The 14,677-nt window shown below is 43.5% G+C and overlaps 1 long non-coding RNA gene across 1 annotated transcript in view; it reads left to right on the top strand.

Moving 5' to 3' along the window:
* Positions 1-14,384, top strand: part of LOC306992081 — an 89,472-nt gene extending 75,088 nt beyond the window's left edge. Inside the window, exon 3 of the long non-coding RNA XR_013796216.1 lies at positions 14,264-14,384. This is a non-coding gene — a long non-coding RNA (uncharacterized lncRNA). The remainder of the gene's footprint in view (positions 1-14,263) is intronic.
* The last annotated feature ends 293 nt before the right edge of the window (positions 14,385-14,677 follow it).

Below are 14,677 nucleotides of genomic sequence, written 5' to 3'. Positions count from 1 at the left end.
CCAAAACTCAGAGCCAAAACTTCCGTTATAATCAACGAATCTCGTTTACATCTGGTTTGCGCTGTTAGTTATGATGAAAGCATTCGTTAATGTGCAGAAATCGAGTTGCAATGATGAGATCACTGCATTCATGCGCTCAACAATGAGTAGTTAACCTTGAGAGCTGTAATAGTAAAAACGTGATAAAAGTTTTTGAAAGAATTCCGCATGTAATACTTAGCTATAATATATGCTAAGATGTTAGCCAATCACAGCAGTGGGTGTTTACACTGAAGTCTTACAGCAGACACGCCCCTTATAAAAGGGGCCATTTTTGATGTAAAAGTCACACTAACATTATAAGTGCACCACAGGAAAGATTATAAACCAATAAACCAATGTAGTTCATGACCTCTTTAAATGGCAGGAGGCATTGTGCACATCAAAAACAGGCAAAGCAACAAATTCTAACATTTGTACAGAAAATATTCAGATGTAATCCCCTTTGTAATCGTATATATTTTAAGTATCTGTAATTTAATGACACATTTTTTCTCAGAAACTGTAACGGATTGCAGTTACATTTATTTTGTAATTAAATATATATATATATATTAATTTTAAAACTATATTATATAATATTATATATATATATATATATATATATATATATACAAATCTGAGACCATGGTCCTCAGTCGGAAAAGGGTGGCCTGCCCACTTCAGGTTGGTGGAGAGTTCCTGCCTCAAGTGGAGGAGTTCAAGTATCTTGGGGTCTTGTTCACGAGTGAGGGAAGGATGGAACGGGAGATTGACAGACGGATCGGTGCAGCTTCCGCAGTAATGCGGTCGATGTACCGGCGGCTCAGCTCTCGATTTACCGGTCAATCTACGTTCCTACTCTCACCTATGGTCATGAGCTTTGGGTCATGACCGAAAGGACAAGATCCCGGATACAGGCGGCCGAAATGAGCTTTCTCCGCAGGGTGGCTGGGCGATCCCTTAGAGATAGGGTGAGGAGCTCGGTCACTCGGGAGGAGCTCAGAGTAGAGTCGCTGCTCCTCCACATCGAGAGGGGTCAGCTGAGGTGGCTCGGGCATCTGTTCCGGATGCCTCCTGAACTCCTTCCTGGGAAGGTGTTCCGGGCACGTCCCACCGGGAGGAGACCCCGGGGAAGACCTAGGACACGCTGGAGAGACTATGTCTCCCGGCTGGCCTGGGAACGCCTCGGTGTCCCCCCGGAAGAGTTGGAGGAAGTGTCTAGGGAGAGGGAAGTCTGCGCATCTCTGCTTAGACTGCTGCCCCCGCGACCCGGGCCCGGATAAGCGGAAGAAGATGGATGGATGGATGGATATATAATTAATTTTAAAACTATATTATATATTAATAAATAAAAAATAAAAAAATACAGTTATTATTAGTATTATGAAAATAATGCAATTATTATTAAATATATTATTAAAATTATAAAAAAAGTTGTACAAATCCTCAGCAATTTAATAAGTATTTATGTATATACACCTGCACCTCCTCTACCATTACCTGCACCTGCCGGCGATCATCATTATCATCACAGCTGTCTGTCATTGTTTAGTCATCATCCGTGTATTTAAGTTCCTGCTTGTCCTGTCATTTTGTTGTCTGGTCTAGAATGTATTAAGTTGTCGTCTGTACCTACCATATTTGTTTATTAAATTATCTTTTTTCGGATTTACCGTCGTCATCGTGCCTCCATTACAGAGCAGCCGTTACAGAAGACCAGACCAAAAAGAGCCCTCAAAAAGAGGATGGGTATCCTCCTCACCCCGGTGAACCCAGTTCGTACTCTCCTCAACATCTTCGAGGACTATGTTGAAGACTTCCTTGATCTGGCGCAAGAAACCTCTTGGAATGAGGAAACCTTAAAAAAAGTTTTTTGGTGTGGGCTGGATGATTGGCTTTATCGGGAAGTTCCTGCAGCTCGCCTATTTGTTCGCTGGCTCATTATATAGACTATGTGCTATGGTTGAGTGGTTCTTCCCTCACTGTCTGTGAGGTAGGTGAAGACACCACATCCACTCAATCACCAACCCTGCCAGATCTTCACGACCTGCCCGATCTTCACGTCCAGCCTGCCCAGCCAGAGACGATTCACGTCCAGCCTGCCCAGCCAGAGACGATTCAAGTCCAGCCTGCCCAGCTTGAGACGATTCACGTCATGGCTGCCCAGCCTAAGACGATTCACGCCTGTCCAGCCATGCCTGCACTTCATGCCTGTCCAGCCGAGCCTGCAATTGTCGTCAGTCGAGCCCAAGGCAGTATGCGCCATGCCCGCCGTGCCTGTGACTGAGAGCGTCATGCCTGCTGAGCTTCTTTTTTCGTTTATCCCGTCTGTCTTGGAACTCCCTTCACCTTTGGTCCTGCCCAGCTCAAAGCCCTCTCCACCGCTGGTCCTGCCCAGCTCAAAGCCCTCTCCACCGCTGGTCCTGTCCAGCTCAAAGCCCTCTCCACCGCTGGTCCTGTCCAGCTCAAAGCCCTCTCCACCGCTGGTCCTGTCCAGCTCAAAGCCCTCTCCACCGGTGGTCCTGTCCAGCTCAAAGCCCTCTTCACCTCTGGTCATGCCCAGCTCAAAGTCCTCTTCGCCGCTGGTCCTGTCCAGCCCAGAGCCGCCTTCGCCGCTGGTCCTGTCCAGTCCTGACCTGCAGCTCAAAGCCCTCTTTGTCGCTGGTCATGCCCAGCTCAAAGTCCTCTTCGCCGCTGGTCCTGTCCAGCCCAGAGCCGCCTTCGCCGCTGGTCCTGTCCAGTCCTGACCTGCCCTCGCTACTGGTCTCGTCCAGTCCTGACCCGCCTGTCTCAACCAGCCCTGACTTGCCTTCTCCGCTGGACCCCTGTCATTTGTTGTCTGGTCTAGAATGTATTAAGTTGTCGCCTGTACCTACCATATTTGTTTATTAAATTATCTTTTTTCGGATTTACCGTCGTCATCATGCCTCCATTACAGAGCAGTCTTTACATTTATGACATCAGGACAGTTTTATCACTTTATTTTTTACTTTATGCCTCACAAAAAAACTATGCTGATATAAAATAGTTTTAAATAAAAAACAGTCCACACTAAAACATGTACCTGTTGTGATTTGATTTAAGTTACTACATGCGTATTTGTGCACACTGAAGTTTGTGTGTCCGAATGCGTCGCTGCATACAGAAGTGTGTGTGTGTGTGTGTGTGTGTGTTGCGGCAGGAGTGGCTTTGACGTGCTCATCCATCAGCACAGCGAGCTGAGGTCTCCGTCAGAGCGGCAGGGATACAGTGGGCCGCAGGGAGGGGAGGTGTCACTCTTAAACAGGATATATGGCCTCTCACTGAGACACAAATTACAGAGTAAATACATTATGGTGCTGCAGGACTTCCCCACTGCAACATCTCTTTACTAGCTGCGGCCCAGCGAATGCACACAGTCCCGCATTAGACGGCTCCACACCGCATACGCAATCACATTAGAACGGCCTGCCAACACCCCATACAGTCACATTACACAGTCTCGGGAACTGTCATGCAATCACCGCCGGAATAAAATGAACTCGCTGGATCTAAATGTTGATCGACCCACCGCACAGCGAACAAATTTAAGCACCGCATTCAGCTCCCAAAGCATACCGGATTCAAGATGGTCTCCAACTAGAATATATCCCAATGATGGCGTTCAAGGATACAGTGTGATCCATCATAATCCACCCGGCCTCTGCACTTTGAGAGAAAATTGCCCTGTCTGCTGTATTTTTTCTCCCTTTTTTTTCCTAATTAAAGGAATAGCTGGATTCAATGCAATTCAATCGGCAGCATTTGTGGCATAATGTTGATTACCACAAAAAAAAATTCTGGGTTACAGTAATGCACTTACAGTTGAGGTGAAGGAGGGCAATATTTTGTGTGGAAAAACAATTTTAGTAAGAAAAACGTAATTTGCTTACCTTACCATTCAAAAGTTTGCTGTCCATAAGACTTTTGAAAGAAGCCCTAAATGCTCATCAAGACTGCATTTATGTGATCAAAAACACAGCCAAAAACAGTAATACTGTGACATGTTATTACAGTTTAAAATAAGTGTTTTCTATGTGAATATATTTAAAAATGACATTTATTCCACGCAAAACTGAATTTTCAGCATCATTACGCCAGTCCCTTCAGAAATCGTTCTAACATGATGAATTGATGCTCAAGAAACATTTCTTATTATTATAAATGTTAAAAAACAGTCTTATTTTTGTGGAAACGGTGCCTTTTTCCCCCCTCATGATTATTTGATGAATAGAAAGTTAAAAAAAGAACATAATTTATTTAAGGTAGAAATCTTTTGTGACATTATAAATGTCTTTACTGTCACTTTTGATCAGTTTAATGCATCCTTGCGGAGTAACTTTATAAAATTAATAGAAAGTATTTACATCCAGGGCCAAGTAATGCTACAAATTATGCATCAAATGCTGTGAAGAACGTGGAATATTCCTTTAAAACAACAACAAACTCCTGTACGATATCAATTCTGGCCACCAACGTAAATTAACCAGTGTGGCGGTCAGTGCAATCCATTCATCAAAAGCCCACAAGCGCTTCATGTTTTCACCATCTAATAAAGACTGATGTCCAACAAGAGGCTCAGGATTTCACAACCACCTTAAAAAGCAAAAAAAAAGAAAAGAAAGAATACTACTGTGTCATTTGCAGACTGTCAAAACAGAGCGTCTTCCTCGACAATCAGTAAACAATTCTCCATCTATAAAATATGATTTTTTAACTTGGGGAGCAGTTTGACATGAATTATGCCCCGTTTGTTTGAAGCACAGCTATAATTTTCATAACTACACCCACTGATAATAAAGTGCCACGGGTGGCTGTCTGTCACCTTGCTGGCATTCTGTGACAGATGACATCCTGCTTGGTTTATTCCCAGCTCCCTGCTCTCGTCTCATGCCCTCAGCGAATCACAGCAGCGCCCCGCAAAAGCACAAACATGCTCGACGTGAAATTAAGCTTCTTTTTTTTTTCTGTGCCTCCGCCGCTGTCAGATAATGCGGCAAGGATGACGGTGACTTGTTTTACGACCTCATTTCTCGTTTTCAAACCTGCAGCTTCACTCGGTATTTTCCTTCCTTTGTGACTTCGCCTATGAGAACAGACAGGGCAGGGTGTGCAAGAACGTACGTAGACAAATGGGCTCTCACTTTCGTGTTTATAGATACCAGAGAGAAACGAAGGTGACCAATGAGAAAGAGGGGGATAGGTCAAAGGGAATCTTTAATTGGAGCACCAAAGGAATTAATTTAAAGTAGCGTAAAAGATCATCGTATAGTACTTTGAATTACTGCTGACAGGCCACTGTTTGTGTGCAGGTTTGTCTGAGGCAAGGAGCACAGTCCAGGGTGAGCGGACAATTAGATCCACATAGGCTGATCTGTGCCGAGTTTTCCTCCAATTATCTCTGGTGTAAACCACAGGAAGGGGGTGGGATGATCCTAGCCCTTAGCGAATAATGATGTACAAATGAGTGGAGGGAGGGAGGGGAAGGGGGCCGGAATGAGAGAAGAGTCCACGGCGGCTCCACGCGTGAGGCCTGTCTGTATATAGGAAGGGAAAGATCTCTTCCCTCTCAATGGTTTCTCCTAGACAATTACACAATAAATAGTGAGCAAATGGAAACTTCTGCTGACATCTCTCGGATGTGCTGTCTGGGGACAAAAACTCTCAACATCAAAAACTGTGTTCAGATTTGCCAAGACAAGGAAATCAAAAAGATTTTTGACGTGAACTCAAACATCTCTCATTAAAAATCAACCAAATGGCAAAACTATTCACATTAAACATGTCATTTTCTTTTCTCTGTTTTGTTGAAACCTAGCTAAGAACGCCATTAAAGGTGCCATGGTTAACATTAGTTAAAGCATTAACATGAACTAACAATGAGGAATATTTGTTATAGTATAACAACTTTTGATTTTAATAATGTATTAGTAAATGTTGACATTAACAAGAAAGAAATGCTTTAAAAATAATTTTTTCATAGTTAGTTCATGTTAACTATATGGGGAAACAGATGCCACAAAATTACTTTGATATACAATATGGGATGATTACATAATCATATTTAACTCTTTCCCAGTGTTTTTTTTTAAAGTTGCCAGCAATCATTTTCATGAAACTTTCCTGGCCCTCAGATCTGAACATTCATTATATAAAAAGAAAGAGCCTCTGCTTAAAAAAAATATTTTATCCTAACTTCATGCAGTCTTTTTTATCAACACTTGAATGCAAGTTTGTTTCATTTAAAAAAAGCAACATTTTGAACAAAAAGCTGAGAAAAACGTGTTTCTTTAAATACTACAAGCATGTATCGCTTGTTTCTTCTTCTTCTCCTGTGTTTTGATCCAAAGATTATGCACTCTTTCAGGAGATGTGCAATAGCACCCTTTACTGTATAACAGTAAAAACACAGAAAGCCGGAAAAAAACTCCGTCAATGGAATAACCGACTTTAGTGGTGCCTTCATGTCATAAGAAATATAACAGCTCCTCAAATTAACAAATTCGTTGGTTGGCATATCTTCAGGTATTTCTCTCATGACGAACCACAAGTGTGTTCTAGATCAGGGGTTTTCGTGCAGGCGGCCAGGGCGGAGCAGGACGTGCAGGCGGCCAGGGCGGAGCAGGACGTGCAGGCGGCCAGGGCGGAGCAGGACGTGCAGGCGGCCAGGGCGCTTCGGGCGGCCATGGCGGTGTGGACCCTTCGGACGGCCATGGCGGTGTGGACCCTTCGGGCGACCATGGCGGTGTGGACCCTTCGGGCGACCATGGCGGTGTGGACCCTTCGGGTGGCCATGGGAACCGTGTCGGAAGGGCCTCCACGATCCCCTCAGAGGACTTATTGCCCCCCCCCAAAATTTTCTTGGGGAGGTCAGCACTGGACTGGACCAGCGGCGAAGAGGGCTCTGAGCTGACCGGGGCCAGCGGCGAAGGCGGTCCTGGGCTGGACGGGACCAGCGGCGAAGGCTCTGGGCTGGACGGGACCAGCGGCGAAGGCTCTGGGCTGGACGGGACCAGCGGCGAAGGCTCTGGGCTGGACGGGACCAGCGGCGAAGGCTCTGGGCTGGACGGGACCAGCGGTGCAGGAAGCTCTGGGCTGGACGGGACCAGCGGTGCAGGAAGCTCTGGGCTGGACGGGACCAGCGGTGCAGGAAGCTCTGGGCTGGACGGGACCAGCGGTGCAGGAAGCTCTGGGCTGGACGGGACCAGCGGTGCAGGAAGCTCTGGGCTGGACGGGACCAGCGGTGCAGGAAGCTCTGGGCTGGACGGGACCAGCGGTGCAGGAAGCTCTGGGCTGGACGGGACCAGCGGTGCAGGAAGCTCTGGGCTGGACGGGACCAGCGGTGCAGGAAGCTCTGGGCTGGACGGGACCAGCGGTGCAGGAAGCTCTGGGCTGGACGGGACCAGCGGTGCAGGAAGCTCTGGGCTGGACGGGACCAGCGGTGCAGGAAGCTCTGGGCTGGACGGGACCAGCGGTGCAGGAAGCTCTGGGCTGGACGGGACCAGCGGTGCAGGAAGCTCTGGGCTGGACGGGACCAGCGGTGCAGGAAGCTCTGGAGTTGGAGTGGGGCTGGTGGCATCATCGACGGTGAAGGATGATCCGTTATTCCATAATACCCACTCCACATAGGCAGCAAAGTTCTCCCGAGGCCCATCTCCGGGCAGGCGTGCTTTGGCCTCAGCGTTGAGGCCTGCCCGGAAGAACATACAGAGGCTGATATCATCATAATGTACCAAAGGTACCAAGTCCAAATACCTCTGTGTGTGGGCCTCGAGAGACTGATCCTCCTGGGAAAGGAGAAGGATCTGGACGGCTGGAAGATCCATACTGTCTTGGTCGGTCAATCTGTCACGGGTATGGTGCGGATGAAGACAGGCAGACGGGTACAATACTCCAAATCAAACTTTTACTAGAATAAACTTACAAAAAGCTGGTACAGGCTGAAGGGTAACACTCAAACACAGTAACATAAACATTGACCGACAACTGAAAGGTGAAAGACAGGAACTTAAATACACAGAGGATGACGAGGGTACAACAGGTGATGACAATGAAGGATGATTAACTGATTAACTAGACAGGTGATGAAAATGAACTAATGATGATGAAGAAAACAAACAGAAAGTCCATGATAAACGTGACAGCTATATGGTGTTTTATAAAAAATAATAATATAGAAAATAAATATTTGTGTGTGCTGTAAAGTAGTTCGAAAAATGAAATCGGAATCGGCTAAAATCTATCGGCAGGTCAAACTCAATGAAAAATCGGAAGCGGCCTAGAAAAATGTAATCGGTGCATCTCTATAATCTTTCTGATTGGCTGGTATCAAACACCATCACATAATCTGATGTTCAAAGATGTTTTATTTATTTATTTCTACATTTGCCGTATTATTGTCGATAGGTTCAATAACACATCCTGCAAAAGGGGGGCCTTGGCATTTGTGGTATTTGGGGGGCCTCGTCTTGGAAAAGTTTGGGAACCCCTGTTCTAGATCAACTTTGGAACAGATAATCTGTTGTTGTTAACGTCCCCCTGTAGTCAATAATTGTATCCCTTAACTGATCTTTGATCACCAAAATTACATATTTAAATGTTTTTCCTTGAAAAATCTTTTCGTAATGCCTCAAAATAGCTTGAATTTAAAGCTACACCCTTGCCTCATTTAGTATATGTAGTTCTATGCATATGCAAATTAGCCCCGCTTCCACTCACTTACACCAGCTCAGAGATCCACTCGTTGACGTGATTGGTTACAAGGTAGTTTGTGACGTCAGAAACACCAGCGATTTTGAGACTGTCTTTGCCTCACTGCAGTAGAAAATACTCAGCAATGGTGTTGACATGAAATTGTACATGATTTGTCTTAAAGCATATTAAAAACACCATATAGACATATAAACAACAATAAAAGCTTGATTTTCACCACAGGGGGAGTTTAAATATTTATATATGAATGCCTTATTAGATCTGTTTTTTCCACCTTGTGGAAGAATTACAAGCATAGGCCTATATTAAAATTATGGCATCTTTGAACATTTTATCTGGTCATAAGATGATTGAGGCTCTGTATTTGCAATATGGAGAGTAATAGACTCCGTTCATAATTCATTTTTAGGTTTGAATTTTATGGGTGGAAATAGACGAAGCAGGTTATCTCACAGAAAGCCTTTCATTTATGCAGGCCTATAAAATGATGAATTCATCTCATCCCCAAACCCAAAGCTTAAGTGGGTTTTTTCCCTCAAGATCACCTCTTTATAAAGCCGCTGGGAGAGGGTTAGCACTGGACCATTTTCTCTCTGCGCTGTAAGGTAAGAGAGTGTTTCGTTCATGATATGAATCTCATTTGAAGCAGCCGGAAACATTGCTTTGCATGAGTGGCCCTATCGCACGACTGACGCGAGGAACGCAGCGATTTGTCACCCGCTTCCCGTGCTTCTGCAAAAGAGCTCGCGAGTAAACGCTCCGTAACCGCCACAAAACAGCCTAAACCACAACAGGCCATTAAAGTTACCTCACCATGAAGAGAGATTACACCACCTTCTGAGGAATAAAGGTGAGAAAGATTTCTGCCTTAACTGAAACCTTTCAGTAATATGGCCTCATGCAAGGTAGACGGCTAGACGCCATGTTTAATCTTGTTCTACTGTCTTATAGTGTGTCTGATTTTCAATCTCTAAAATGGTTCACATCACTTTTGTCCAATTTCGAGATACATGGCTCCACAGTGAGGTTCCTTTTCTGCTTGCCTATCAAAATTATTATTATTAATGTATGTGTATGTATGCATGTATGTATATATATATATATATATTAGTGCTGTCAAAACGATTAATCGCATCTAACATAAAATATGTCTGTAAATACACACACACACACACTTTTTTTTCTGAATGTACAGAATTTTCTGAATTGTAATATTTGCAAGTTTTTAGATTTATTATTAATTATTTGGTTTTCAATCATCTACAAATAATATGTATTACTGTAAAGTCTTCACACATATAAATGCTTTTTAGCACAAATTAGTGTACTTTGCAAATAAAATCTTCAAGAATAGCTGGAAATTACACAGTTATTATAATTACACACTGGCCAGCAGGTCATGCTTATTGCAAAGCCCTGATAAACATGAAATATAATTATGTATGTTAATTTTTCTTCTGTTTCGATTCTCCTTGCCTCCCTGCTTTGCACAGGCTTGGTGAAATCAGTTGTGGTAACACAGGCAGTGGAATACAAATATTCATAATTTTGGCATTGCTGAAAACACATAATATTAGACACAGCTCTTGTACATGGTCCCTTATTGTGTCCTTCTAAAAATGTATATAAAATATATATAAACAACAAATGTAAGTGTTCTCTCTGTTGTGAAAATGTACAAGCTCACAATTCGACCTCCGTTCTGTTGCTTTCTATGGCAAGTCCATCTCTGATCGAAACAAAATTACAACCCATTGTCTATCCCTCACAGTATCGTTTTCATTTGCAAAAATGAAACATGGCGTCTCTCCTGAATAAGGACCATCGCTACTCATGTATTATCTTGTTCTCTGTCAAAACCTCTGCTTTTTTCATGCAGAATTATACTAACGCAAACAACAGCTTTGGAATAATTGACTTTGGATGTAGCTGCTTTATTCAGTTTAATTTTCTGACTCTGTCTGAGAAACCTGACCACACTCGTCAGCTTCACTTCAGACACATTCACAGTGATGAGAAAGAGAGAGAGAGCTCCGCTGGCATCCTCCATCTCACAAGAACAAAAAGGAAATACAAGTTTAGTCAAGTGTGAAGGGAGTACTCATTATAAAAGTGAAACATGTCAGTTTTGGTGTAAGAAATACATTTAAAATGCATTTGACTTCCTGGTTCTCTCCAGACAATGGAGCACTTTTACATTACATGATTAGTGTTGCTTGGAAAAAAGGGGTTCATTTTCACACTTTAAAAACTCTTTATGAAGTCAACATATCCTCTGGAGAATATTCTCCATTCCATCATGAAATCTTTGGGAGTTCAGCTGAGAGGTTATCAAGTCTCACTTTCCCCCCAATTTCCTCCCCAGAACAAAAGACTTTCTGTCTCCTGGCAACAAAAGAACAAATTTATGGAGAGTGGAAGAGAAGAAATGTGACAGCATGTGGCACCCAAAACATATGCTTTATTTTATTTTTTTACCGAGACTATTCAAAGTCCCTCAACCGTTTCTTCAAAAAACACATCATGCGCTGAATAATGGCTTTGAGACTCGCCATTATCTTGAATTCAATGTGTTGTTGTTTTGAGGCACAATCTGCACTATCGTAATTGGACAGCCAGGGCCTAGTGTGTAGTTCTTGTCTGAAAACACAGCAAGTCAGACCTGTGAGTTAGTGAACTGGGAGAGATACTTCTCCTGGGAGAAACGGGGGACAGTGGAAGAAAACTAGCCGAAAAAAAAGTGACTCTGCACTCTGGGTTTCGAGATGGAACCTCCAATTCCACATGGCTTTAGAAGATCCAGTCTGGGAAGCAACAAAGTAGATGGGCTGAAATTGGCTGGATGCCGAGGGAGAGAGGTGTATTGTTAGGGCTACGGCGAAGCCTCGCTGCCTGAGGAGGGAGACAATGATCTTCAATTACCAACAACTCTCAGTCCAATTTACAGCGGACATGAGAAGAGGAAGGACGAAAGAATTGTCTTCAGAGGAGAGCTTCGGGTTGTGGAGGCTGAAACTTTCTAGAGAGAGCTGCGAACTGAGAAAAAGGTGAGATTTTTGTGTGTGCGGCTAAGTGGATCGACATATAGAAAAGTGAACGGGAGCCTGTTAATTAGATGACGGACGCAGAGAAAGGGTGGTTTTAATTAGGAGGGAATCGATTTGCGAAAGGAAGAAAGTTTTATTCAGAAGGGAGAGTGGAGGAAAAAATGTGAGCTTTAATGAGACTACAAGATCAGAGCTTGAGCGAGAGGGAGGATGGCACTTTTTTTTTTGTTAAACCGAGGTAGATGGGAAACGACACTGGGAAGTGCCTGTCATTAATGGCTGTGGCTGTCATTAAAGCTGTAATGTATTTTATATCTCTTTCACTATAGGGCAAGACGCACATGCTGGAAGTCGAACTGCGGCAGATCGGAGAAGAAGAAAAAAAAATCAAAGAGTGCGCTTCACAAACAAAACATTGCAAGGCTTCATTGGTGGAGTAAATCAAAAGCGCTTTGCATTATCCACGGATACCCGCTCGCTTTTCTCACTAAATCACGTGCATCCAGCCTAAGATATAACCGCAGACTTAGGCTACATCAGTCTACATTAATCCGGATACATTTGAAGTTTTAGTTTAAAAACGCTCTCCGTTCACACTTTCAGATGTTTTCCTACATTTCAATGTGGATGAGAAACTCTTGGAAAGCGCCTGAAAACGCTACATTCACCTTTAGGTAAAACCCTTACAAAAGCTCACTGAGATGATACAGACGGAAAAATAAATAGTAAAGTTATCGCGCAAAATATCTCACCAGGTCGCACCCAGTCACCATATGTTTGGTCTAAACTGCAAATGCTCTCATGTATTGCAGCAGGACAGCAAATGTGAGTACATTTTCTGTCATCTTTGCAGGACTGCAATATGAAGAGTGTGCAACATATTTTAGCAACAGTGTGGAACTGAATAGCACATAACAGGCACAATGAACATCTATTGGTTCAATATAATAGTCTGGCTATCACCAAACCAAGCTCAATCTTTTAAGATTGAACATTGGTCTGGGGAATCTGCTCTGTATTTCTACTGCACAAGAGGCGTGATCAACGGGCATAGTTCAAATGACTGTAGTCTGTACGCAATTGGATAGTCCTTCAACCAATCAGCGACACGAGAACTCCAGGCAGGAAACGTGTCAACAAACGTGTTGGTATGTAGCATTGATCAGCGGTTTGCAGAAGCAGCAATGGCATCGAGAGATTTTTGCAGGTTGTGCAAAAAAAAAAAAAAAACGCATAAAAGTGAGTGGTATTTACACCCAATCAAGCAATTTGTTTGCTAAACTAAAGAACCCATTGATCATCGTCGAGAGGTTAAGCAGAATTGGATTGACGGTCGTGCGAGAGACGGGTAAATCAGATTCGTCATTGGGTTAAACCCGCCAATAGCGCGCCAGGTGGATAAGCCAGTTTGTGATTGGCTCCCGCAAATTTGGAAAGGAAGCAGGAGGAACAGATCTCAGATCAGGCTGGGTTTACCCAGTCTAACAATATTCGTCACTACTACGTTTTCATTAATAAAAACGCAGTCTCAGTGTGGACGTAAGGCCAAAACGGAGAGAAAAATATGCGTTTTCAAAGGAAAATGTATTAGTCCAACAGCACGGCAATTATACTTTGATATGGAAGGATTGAAAGAGCAGAAAATGAGTGACTAGGGTTGATCAGAGTCTCCCATGGCTAAGATCAGCTGATGCCACTCAGCCACCCAGGTGTGTGCTTAATCAACACACTTCTCCTTTAGGTTTCGCGTCGGACAGAAGGAGCAGGTCCGCCGGGAGACCGCCTGTCAGTATTCATCTTCTAAATGAGAGCCCCCTTCCCCACTCCATCATGTAGCCTGTCTCTTCTTCTCTGGGATCTGCCAGTTCTGCTCTCCCAGCAGCTACAACATTTCTCAACAAAACGCCGTGTTTTCCAACTGTACCCTGACTGTCTTTACAAAGCCATCAAGCAAGTGCAGGAGAGCCGCCTCTGCACCGTTAAAGGAAGAACTATAGCTCACCGTGCCTGTAGGGCTCATTCAGGTGCATAACAATATCCGACAAACCCCTAGAATAAATGCAAACAATGTTGCTCCACAAAACGGCGTCGAAGTAATCCGGCCCTACTCGCGCAAGATAAATATGTAAAAGCGGCTCTGATTAGGCTCTCGACTGAATTCCTTCCCAAATAAAGCACTTCTCTCTTCCATTAGCGGCATGTTTTGTGTACCAACTCCGTATGGCCTTCAATAAAATCGTTCGGAGCAGCTGTACACATGATGTTTAATTGCACCCCCTGTGTTTACAACAAAAAGATCCATCTTTTCTTTGCTCTCCATTTCCTTGCCTTTACCATCGTACCTCATGAGCATCTGCTTCTATCCACTTTGTCTGAGTGAGTTTCTCATGGGAGAATCTTCTCGTTGCAATATCGAATCTTCTCTTGATTTGAAAAGTTTTTATTTTCTCTAACTTTCCTTTTAGGCTTCAGTTGCATACTGAAGGGAAAAAAAAACGTTATTGCCTGACTGGACCCTTTTCCCATAGGACTGGAGGGAAAAAAAACAAAGGCTGCCCACAAGTGTAGATGCAACAGAGGAGCCATAGATGCAGAAATACACAATGTGCTACCGGAGAAGAAAGGTATTATCAAACACAAACTATCATCTAAATAACTTTCTTTTTTTTTAAATAAAAAGGATACGTCCTCCGAGATTTGAGTTTGTTTCCTCTTTTTTCAGATTAGAAAGGAAATCTGTAAAGGAATTTTCCACTAAAATGGCAACAAAAATATCAGAGGAGTGTAACGATGTGATAAATGACATAAATAAAGCAAAATAAGAAATAGACATCAGTTTGCAAATAAAAGCCAAGGTGTAAATTGTGATTCATTTACAT

This window comes from Phoxinus phoxinus (genome assembly GCF_949152265.1).
Source record: "Phoxinus phoxinus genome assembly, chromosome: 23".
NCBI lineage: Eukaryota > Metazoa > Chordata > Actinopteri > Cypriniformes > Leuciscidae > Phoxinus > Phoxinus phoxinus.
Note: the sequence above shows the minus strand (reverse complement) of the source record. Positions and strands in the feature narration are given on the sequence as shown.